Source organism: Zalophus californianus, chromosome 13 (assembly GCF_009762305.2).
Source record: "Zalophus californianus isolate mZalCal1 chromosome 13, mZalCal1.pri.v2, whole genome shotgun sequence".
Lineage (NCBI taxonomy): Eukaryota > Metazoa > Chordata > Mammalia > Carnivora > Otariidae > Zalophus > Zalophus californianus.
The window spans coordinates 88,723,771-88,734,624 of record NC_045607.1 but is presented as its reverse complement, the minus strand read 5'-3'; the positions used below and the strand labels follow the sequence as shown (position 1 = coordinate 88,734,624).

General features: G+C 42.5%; 1 pseudogene across 1 annotated transcript; it reads left to right on the top strand.

The window, feature by feature from the left end:
• Window positions 1–1,662: 1,662 nt before the first annotated feature.
• On the top strand, window positions 1,663–4,145 carry LOC113935054 (annotated as a pseudogene). Its single transcript, XR_003523879.2, has 2 exons — window positions 1,663–2,465; window positions 2,900–4,145. The product of XR_003523879.2 is annotated as a 40S ribosomal protein S17-like (transcript).
• The last annotated feature ends 6,709 nt before the right edge of the window (window positions 4,146–10,854 follow it).

The following is a 10,854-nucleotide window of genomic DNA, read 5'->3' as shown; positions in this document are numbered from 1 at the left end:
CCCAAGCAAGCGCGGCTCGGAAATGCAGACGAGGGCGGGTGATCGCGGACCAAGCCGAGGTAGCCCGTGTCCCACGCCATCTCCTGCGGTCCTGAAGGCCTGCGCTCTCGTTGTGCCCTTTGTTGAGGCGAAGAAACACACCCAACGTGCGCAAGGTCACACGTTTAAGGAGAAGACGTGTGATGGAGCCCGGGGGTCTAACTTCAAAACGTGTATGTTCAACAGTACCACGCTGCTGCCCTGCTCATGATTACAGAGACCCGAATAAAAACGAGACGCCATTTTTTCAGTCTCATAGCCTGACAAACTTTGAGGTTTGTCAATACCGAGTGTTGACAAGATGTGAGGAAATGCTGTTAAAGAGATTGTGCTTTGTGTAACCTTTCTGGAGGGGTGATTTGACGATATCGGTGGCTTAAGGGCTTTGATTCAGCAATTTCACTACCAGGAACTTATCCATCGGTTATTTTTGTACCAATATCCAGTGATTTATCTACAAAGATGTTTATTGCAGCAGTTTGCAGGAAAAACCAGGAAACTAATTGCCCATTAGTAGAGGAACTTAAGTAATAAATTATGGTCTATTAATACAATACGATATCAGTCTTTAAAAAGAGTAGATAAGTATGTGCTGATAGAGAAAATCTCCAGAATGCGTTGAGTTTAAAAAAAATTTGCGGAATTAGACATATTTGTGTGTGTACGTATCTACAGCTATCTACCTATCAAGAGCGAATGATCCAATCTGTATAAAAATACGTGCGTGTGTACAGAAAATTCCTGAGAGAGAGCAAGAATTCTTAATGATGGTAGATCAGGCTGGGAGGAAAGTTTCTGAGTTTCTTTGCTTTCCGTTTTTAGTTTTCCTGTATTATACGGTTTGAATATTTTTCAATGAATATGTGATACCTTAATAATTAATTACAGATGACAGTTCAGAAGCACTGTGGGGCTAGGGAAAGCCACAGGAGTTAAAACAGAGAGGGAGGAAGAAAGGAAAACACTTTTTTCTCTTTGTTTCCATGAAGGCACAAAGTGCTTTGAGCAGTGCCTAGCTTGAAGTAAGCTCTATATAAATGTTAAGTATTGTTGTTTTATTGGTTTTCCTCCTACCTGTCTCACTACTTCCCCTCGGGCTCTTTTGCAGACTCCTCCCCTGCTAACAGACCTCTAATTTTAAAATTCCTCAAATTTTGGCCAGTGGGGAGGACCTTATGTGTTCTTGTGGCTTTAAATAACATCTGTGTATTGACACCTTCCTAATTGAAATCCAAGCCCTGACCTAATGTGCTTCAGACTCATTTGTCTACCTGCTGACTTGACATCTCTCTTTTTTTTTAAAGTAGGCTCTACACCCAATGTGGAGCCCAATGTGGTGCACCCCCGACGTCTCTCTTTGAATGCATATTTTAAATTTAACATTTCCAAAAAAACCCTCTTGATCCCAATCCTTCCCCAAACTTCTTCCTATTTTCTCCATATCAATAAATGGCACCACCACCAATCCCAAAAGAGACCAGCCTTAATTTATCGCCCTCCTTCCTCTCCCATGTCTGAACCAAAGTAAATTTTGTTGTTGTTTTAAAGGTTTTATCTATTCATCTGACAGAACAAGAGAGCACAAGTAGGGGAGTGGCAGGCAGAGGGAGAGGGAGAAGCAGGCTCCCCAAGGATCAGGGAGCCTGATGCGGGGCTCGATTCCAGGACGCTGGAATCATGACCTGAGCCGAAGGCAGACGCTCAACCATTTGAGCCACACAGGCATCCGCAAATTTTGTTATTTTTACTCTCAAATACATCTTGAATCTGTCTACTTCTCTCCAGTTGTAATGCTTCCTCACTAGCCCAGACACCATGATCCTTCCTCGGGTCTACTACAGTAGTCTTCAATGTCTCTGTTCCATTTTTGCTCATTACAAATCTCTTCACAGTTACCAAAGAGACTTAAAAATATATGTATATAAATCAGATCATGCCACACCCCTGCTGTATCCATTAAATGCTTCCAGCACAAATAACAGAAACCCCAGCTAATAGAAACTTAAACCATAAGGAAAATTATTTTCTGTTTAGCAAAAAGGGTGAAGATCAGTGTTCTCAGGATTGGTTTAGCAGTTTGTTGATGTCCTCAAGGACTCAAGTTCTTTCTATCCTTTCCACCATCCTAAGTCTGTTGACTCTCATCTTCAGGCTTATGGTTGCAGGACGGCTGCCATAGCTCTGTACATTGCATCAAAACAGGACAACAGCCAAACAGGAAGAGAAGAGGCAAAAAACTTTATTTACTTGGGGCTCTACTATCAGAAATAAAAATGTTTCTCAGAAGCTTCCAGTGACTTCCCCTTATATCTCATTGTTCAGAATTGGCTTAAATAAATTATGATTCACTCCCTGAAGTGAGACGCATTGCCACCCAAGCAAAACTGGAGCTCCATTAGCAAGGAAGAAGAACTTATGGCTATTAGGTAAGCAATCACATTGTCTGCTCTAACTTTGAGTTCCGATGCTATCTAATGCCAGCCAACTCTTCAGTGTCATCTCTTAACCTCCTCTGTCCCCTGCCCAGGTCTCTCTTCGTATGCTCACTGGCCTCCTTCCGTTTCTCAAACATATCAGTTCCCTCCCTGACTCCTGGCTCTTTACATTTTGTTGCTCCCTTCACTGGCCTATCTTTTCTCTAGTACTTTAAAAGCCCTGCTACCGGTCATGCTTTTCTTTTTAGATCTTAGATCAAATGTCATCCTCTTAGAGAGGCCTATCTGTCCACTGGCTCTAAATTAGGTTCTTATTCCCTCCCCAACCTATAAACTTCTCTCTCCCCCCCAACACCCGGATTCCTTCCTAGTATTTGTCATATGGTTATTATCTTATGTTCACTTACTATCTTCCTCCTGCCCAGGATGTAGAGCCCACAGAGGCATAGACTGTTTCTTGTTCACCGTTGTACCTCCATTGTCTAAAATAGTACCTAGCACACGGTACGTATTCAATAAATACGTGTTGAATGGATGAATAAAGAATGAATGAATGGAAACAAGGATAAAAGGAAAGGTGTGGGATTAAATAAAGACAGAAGAGATGGACTCTCCCCTTGCAACATGGGTCGTGTTCGCACCAAAACCGTGAAGAAGGTGGCCTGAGTCATCACTGAGAAGTGCTACACACATCTGGGCAATGACTTCCCCACCAACAAGCGTGTGTGTGAGGAGATTGCCATCATCCCCAGGAAGAAGCTCCGAAGCAAGATCACAGGCTTTGTCACACACCTGATGAAGTGGATTCAGAGGGGCCCAGGGAGAGGAATCTCCATCGGGTTGCCGGAGGAGAGAGAAAGGAGGGATACTTACATGCCCGAGATCTCTGCCCTGGATCAGGAGATCCTGACACTAAGGAAATGTTGAAACTCTTGGACTTTGGCAGTCTGTCCAAACTGCAGGTCACTCAGCCTGCACTTGGGATGAATTTCAAAACACCACGTGGAGCCGTTTGAATATTTTTGCTGTGCTGTAATAGCTTCAATAAACCTTGGACAACAACCTTAAAAAAAAAAAAGAGTGAAAAAGGAATGGAAAGATATATTTTCATAGGAGAATAAAGGGTGGATATAATGACATCATCTTAGCCATTGCTGACTTTGGGGCCTAAATCCTTCGCTTGAGTTCAGTGGATACTTTTTACGTCTTGGAACTAAATCAGACTCTTTTCTGCTTTCTTAAATTGGATCATAAATATGATTCCTAGGGAACTGCTTTGGTCATAATTAGCCTACTGCTCCCATGGCCATAGAATTAGTCAGCTGACACTCAAAGGAGCAAATTAGTTTTTCCTGAGTAGAAATTACTTGAAAATGAAAGGATATGGACTATGTAGTCCAGAACGCCCAAGGGCAGTCCTTGTGGAAGGGTTTGTGTGGTATTAAGTAAGATTGAGCCTACAAAAGCCAGTGAATCAAAGTAGAAGCCAGAGTAACATATGAGTCTGACTCATAAACTCTAATAAAGTTTGTGAAATAGATCGCATGCGTGAGTCCAGATCTCAAATGACTTCAAGATTGTTAAAAGCTGTTCAACTGCAATTTAATTCCTTCCTTGGATGCTTTCCTGATACTTGGGGAAAATTCTGGAGAAGTATGAGCACTTAAAAGAAATACTCAGATTGACAGCTCCTGTTTTGGATATTCATGCAGAGGCCACTATTCTTATAATACGGTGCTTCTTTTTTCCTTAAGTGAGTTTCCCTCTGAATCACTTGGAAAGTATTATGTATCTCAATAATTTTCTTAATCTGCATTTGAGGTAAATAGATCCACCGTGTTTTCTCTTTAAGTGTCTATAAGAATTCCACTGAAGGGCATTTCATAGTGATACTACTAAAAGTCCTCTTGATGGGCTATTTTAGGACAGAAGGAGGTTCACATAAGGCCATGATTGCTTTTCTTATTTAAGTACATGTTAAATTTTATTTTATTTTATTTTATTTTATTTTTTTAAGATTTTATTTATTTATTTGACAGAGACAGACACAGTGAGAGCGGGAACACAAGCAGGGGGAGTGGGAGAGGGAGAAGCAGGCTTCCTGCCGAGCAGGGAGCCTGATGCGGGGCTCGATCCCAGGACCCTGGGATCATGACTTGAGCCGAAGGCAGACGCTTAACGACTGAGCCACCCAGGCGCCCCGTTAAATTTTTTTTTAAAGATTTTATTTATTTATTTGACAGAGAGACAGCGAGAGCAGGAACACAAGCAGGGGGAGTGGGAGAGGGAGAAGCAGGCTTCCTGCTGAGCAGGGAGCCCGATGTGGGACTCGATCCCAGGACCCCGGGATCATGACCTGAGCCGAAGGCAGACGCTTAACGACTGAGCCACCCAGGCGCCCTATGTTAAATATTTTTAAATTGTTATTATGAATATGTTTATACATGAAAGTATAGAATTATAATAGACACCATATATCCATCACCCAGATCAACAGTTACGAAGATTTTGCTACATTTGCCTTATCCATTCTTTTTATTCATTTGTTGCAGCATTTGAAAACAAAATCTTAGACATCAGGTCATTTTACTACTACATATTTTAATATGTAAACATATATCTAAACAAGGTTGATATTTGCCTTGCATAAACACAAGGACATTATCATACCTATCAAAATTAATCGCTTGGTATTATCTAATGCCCATATCACAATCAAATTTCCCCAATACTCTCAAATATTCTGTTAAGTTGGTTTGTTTGAATCAAGGTCCTGTCCCAATGATAGCTACATATTACATATTACATTTGGTTGTTAGATTTCTGAAGTATTGTTTAATATAGAGCATTTTCCCTGACCCTTTCCCCCCTTTTTTTTTTCCTTAACGTCACCGACTGGTTGCAGACTAACTGGGTCAGTTGTTCTATAGAATGCCGCACATTCCGGTACGTCTGTTTGCTTCTTTGTGGTGTCACGGACATGTTTCTCCATCCTCCATATTTCCTTTAAGTGAAGTTAGCTCTAGAGCAACACTGTTCAATACAAGTTTCTGTGACGATGGAAATATTCTACTTGCCGTACCCAGTCTTGTAGCCACTAGCCACATGTGGCTATTGAACACTTTAAATGTGACTGGTGTGAATGAGGAACTGAATTTTTTATTTTATTTAGTTTTAGTTAATTTAAATTTAAGTAGCTATATGCAGCTATCTTATTAAACAGTGCAGCTCGAGTGGCTTGATTAGATTCAACCTTACCTTTTTGGCATAAGTGTTTCTTAGGTCCTTTTGTGAATCACATAGGGAGACAGGATGCCACCTTTAGTGATGTTAAGTTTAATCAGTGGGTTCATTAACTTTTTAAAAAATATAAACTTCATCTTTATGCAGTTTATGAGAATCAAGAGTCCAGCATTGTTCACTGAGCTTTTTTATACATTCATAGTAAAAGTTAGAAAGGTAAACTTTTCTGTATATCAAACTGTTGGAAACTAAACTGTTAACATTTCAGAGAAAGATTTTGGAGAAGGCCTATATAAAACGATTATTTCTTGGGTCTCAAGGCTAGGCCTGTGCTTTTTTAAAAAAAAATTATTTGAGAGAGAGAGTGATTGAAGGGCGGAGTAGAGGAAGAGGGACAAGCAGACTGCATGCCCAGCGCAGAGCCCAACAGAGGCCTCCATGTGGGGCTTGATCCCACGACCCCCACATCACAACCCGAGCTGAAACTGAGGTGCCCCTGGGTCTGTGCTTTAAAAAAAAAAAAAAATCAAGGCGCCTGGGTGGCTCAGTCAGTTGGGCATCTGCCTTCAGCTCAGGTCATGATCCCAGGTTCCTGGGATCAAGCCCCACATCGGGCTCCTCCTCAGTGGGTAGTCTGCTTCTCCCTCTGCCCCTCCCCCTGCTCCTGCTCACTCGCTCTTTCCCGAATAAATAAATAAAAATCTTTAAGAAAAATCAGTGATCTGAAAATGCATCATTGCTGGAATAATCCAGATTGTTTCCTGTACTTGGATCTTTTTTTTTTTTTCTTTTCAGCCATCTCACAAATGCTAATGAACAGCTTACTTCGGAAACTCAATCTGCTGGTGTTGTTCACATTTGCTAATGAATAATTCACTGTCTCAAAAGATTGTAGGCCTAAAAATGAGTCTGAGTCCAGACATAAACTAATGGCCCAGAACAGGACCTTGAGGTCTTTTTCACTTACTATTGAATACAGCTTCCCTTGGAGAGACAATTTGCTCTAGTAAGTGGGCATGAAAGTGCTGCAGAGAATAGCCCCTCTTTCCTTACCTTCTGCTTTGTCAGATCACCCAGGTGGCCTTTCTTTGTACTGTAGAAAGGAACTGATGTCAGGATAGAGGGCAGGACAGTGGTTCTAAAACTTGGTTTGACTAACTCTATCCCTTCCAGACTCTGGTGAAAACGACAGCCTCTCTTCCCAGAAAAATGCCCATATACACATGCAGGAAACGTTGCTATCATTTCAGGGGCTTTAGGACCCCTGAGACGGCCAGGGGTCATGGGATAAGACACACTGCACTGGGAGCAGAAAAGCAACCACACTTGCAAGGGTATTTTCAAGGCATGCAGTATATAGGATGCTGCCCCAAAAAGCTCAAGAATCCAGTGCCTGGTCCTCCCTAGTTACCCAGATTTAGCCTTTTTATTGTTTTATGTTTTCTACTTGTTTTATTTTTTATTTTTTTTTGAAGATTTTATTTATTTATTTGACAGAGAGAGAGACAGTGAGAGAGGAAACACAAGCAGGAGGAGCGGGAGAGGGAGAAGCAGGCTTCCCGCTGAGCAGGGAGCCCGTTGTGGGGCTCGATCCCAGGACCCTGGGACCATGACCTGAGCCGAAGGCAGACGCTTAACGACTGAGCCACCCAGGCACCCCTGTTTTCTACTTGTTTTAATTTGTTTTCCTATTTGGACTAGATAATGCAAATACTTGGCAAAAATATTCAAAAAGTACCTAAGGATATTCAATGAAAAGGAAGTTTCTTCTCTCTGCTCTAGGGCCCCTCCTCCGAAGAACCCACTATTAACAGTTTCTAGTGTATCCTCTGAGGAATATTCTGAGCATGTATGCACATATCATATCCCCTGTCTCTTCCAAGTGGCAGCATACTTCCACATTTTTTTGTTCCATGCTTTTTGCCCCCATTAGTCCTATATTTTAGAGAGTATTTGTTGCTATGATGTACAGCTCTGCTTTATTCATTTTCCATGCTGCATAGTGTTCCATCTTTTTTTTTTAAGATTTTATTTATTTGTTTGACAGAGAGAGACACAGCAAGAGAGGGAACACAAGCAGGGGGAGTGGGAGAGGGAGAAGCAGGCTCCTTGCAGAGCAGGGAGCCCGATGTGGGGACCCTGGGATTATGACCTGAGCTGGAGGCAGACGCTTAAAGACTGAGCCACCCAGGCGCCCCACATAGTGTTCCATCTTAAGGCTTAAGCATAATTGATTGAATCTGCCCCTACTTAATGAACATTTAGGTGGTTTCCAGTATCTTTTTAAATTTTTTTAAAAATGTTATTATTTATTTATTTTTTAAAGTAAATTCTACACCCAATGTGGGGCTTGAACTTACAACCCAGAGATCAAGAGTTGCACGTTCCAGTGACTGAGCCAGCCAGGTGTCCCCAGTACCTTCTTTTTTTTTTTTTTAGATTTATTTATTAATTTTGGGGGGGCAGAAGGAAAAGGAGAGAGTCTTTTTTTTTTTTTTTTAAGGATGTTATTTATTTGACAGAGAGAGCGAGAGAGCACAAGCAGGGTGAACAGTAGAGGGAGAGAGAGAAGCAGGCTCCCCGCCAAGCAGGGAGCCCGATGCGGGGCTCGATCCCAGGATCCCTGAGATCATGACCTGAGCCGACCTGAGCCGAAGGCAGATGCCCAACCATCTGAGCCACCCAGGTGCCCCAAGGAGAGACAGTCTTAAGCAGACTCCGTGCTAAGCAGGGAGCCCGATACAGGGCTCAATCTCAGGATCTTGAGATCACGACCTGAGCTGAAACCAAGAGGTGATCGCTTTACCCACTATACCACCCAGGCACCCCCACCCCCCTGCCCCAGTATCTTTTTAAACTACAAATAATGCTGCAGCATGTATTTTTGTGTATGTGTGAAAGTATATTCATACACACCCATTCCTAGCAGTGGAATTGCTGAGTCAAATGAAAAATTTTGATAGATGTTAACAAGTTGCTCTCTAGAGAGGTTACATGTGGTAGGCAGAAAAAGAGCCTATCCATGTCCTAATTCCTGGAACCTTTGAATATGTTACCTTCTGTGGCAAAGGGGAATTAACATTACAGATGGAATTAGAGTTGCTAATCAGCTGACCTTAAGATAGGGAAATGATCCTGGGTTATCTGGATGGGCCAGTTGTAATCACAAAGATCCCTAAAGAGAGAACCAATGACATGGCAGTGTGATAAGGACTTGGCTCAAATTTGCCGGCTTTGAAGTTGGAGGAAGGGAGCTAGGAGCCAAGGAATGCAGGTGACCCTTAGAAACTGGAAAAACAAAGAAAGCAACAAGGCAAAGAATGCAGCCCTGCTTTTAGCTTTGCTTTTAGCCCAGCGAAGTCTGTGTTGGATTTCTGACCCACAAAACGAAAAATAATAAATGATAAATTTGTCTTGTTTTAAGCCATTAGAGCCTTCTCTCTTTTTAAATAGTTTCCTCCTTCACATGAGCACTCCTTTCTACATTATTTGAGGAATGTTTACAATTTAGTGTCTTATCATTCATGTTTTTGGTTAAATGGAAAATTTGCAACCGTAATTATCTGACTGTTACACTTTTGTTCTTTGCTAATTAACTCTTTGGAAAATTCCCATGTGGGACATGGACCATTTTTTTTTTTTTTTTTGCCAGTGGACAGGATGTGAGCAGGATGTGCCGAGGGGTCATTTCTGTAGTGCTGATATCACTGCTGACCAGCCTAAACTGCAAAAACACTGTGGGAATAGAAGTTGGTCAGTGGGATTTGTTTTCTGCCACCAACATGGCAGCCTCAATGATTCACTACTTTGCAAGACGGGCCAGAGGCATTGTGTATGCAGAAACGTTTACATCTCCATGGTAGCTCAAGTGACCATGGTGAGTGAAATTAACAGAGCATAAATACTCCTCATCAACTCATTTAATACCTCCACGGCAGACTAGCAGTACTAGCTGTACCTGGTCTTTTCTCATTCTGCGTGTTTAGTCTGCCCTGACGTGGTGTTGGTTCCTAAACTCAGGAGCTTCGCTGGGTGAAATCTGAAACTGGCTCCTAGACGTAGAGGACAGTGAGAGACTGAAGAAAGAGGCAGGCCACTCAAGATTAGTAGGTGACAGTTTTTTGTGTTTTTTTTTTAAGATTTTATTTATTTGACAGAGAGAGACACAGTGAGAGAGGGAACACAAGCAGGGGGAGCGGGAGAGGGAGAAGCAGGCTTCCTGCCGAGCAGGGAGCCCGATACGGGGCTCGATCTCAGGACCCTGGGATCATGACCTGAGTGAAGGCAGATGCTTAACGACTGAGCCACCCAGACACCCCAGTAGGTGACAGTTTTAATAAGCAAGGGAAATTACACAGGAGGCTTGTCTTAGGCAGCCACAAGATGAGTAGATCTCTGCACCCACCCACCAGAAACTTAGAAGTTTATTTGGAGGACTTAACCGGGTTCACTCACATATACCATCCAGATGGTCTCAACAGCATTTTGCTGTCACAAGGCCTGTGTTCTTCAGACGACTCCTGTTGTGAGAATGGTGGGTAGAATGTACACTCAAGGACAGTGGAGGGGGGTGAGGAGCTTCCAATTGCCCTGGTCCACCTTGTGGGTCAACCCATGGTCATTGTCCTCTTGATGACCTCCTCTAACATGAGGGAACCCCCTAACCCCATACGTTGAACGCTACAGACTGGCTTGACCATCTCTGCATTTAACATCTCTTCAAAGATATTTATTGAGCATCTGCTATGCTAGGTATTTAGAATATAAACTCTTAGCCATGCAGAACTCACAGTTTATGGAGACAAATAATCAACAATCACAGGAACAAGTGTGAAAATGCTATTGTGGTAGTTGCTACAAAGAAGAGACACATGGATTTGTAGTCAGGAGATTCCTCCTTGTCAGGGAGAGCAGAAGAAAGGCCTGGGTGAAATATGTAGATCTGTGTCCATGTATTTGTATGCCACCATAGGTAAAGGGCATAGAGTAAGTAAAGGACCTAGAAACATTGCATAGCCAGGTAGAGGAGGATGAACAGAGAGAAAGAATGGCCAGAGAGTTGAAGGGAAACCAGAAAAGGGCTTGTATCCAACCAGAGGAGCCAAGCAAGGAGAGTGCAGTTAAGACTAGTAAGAGC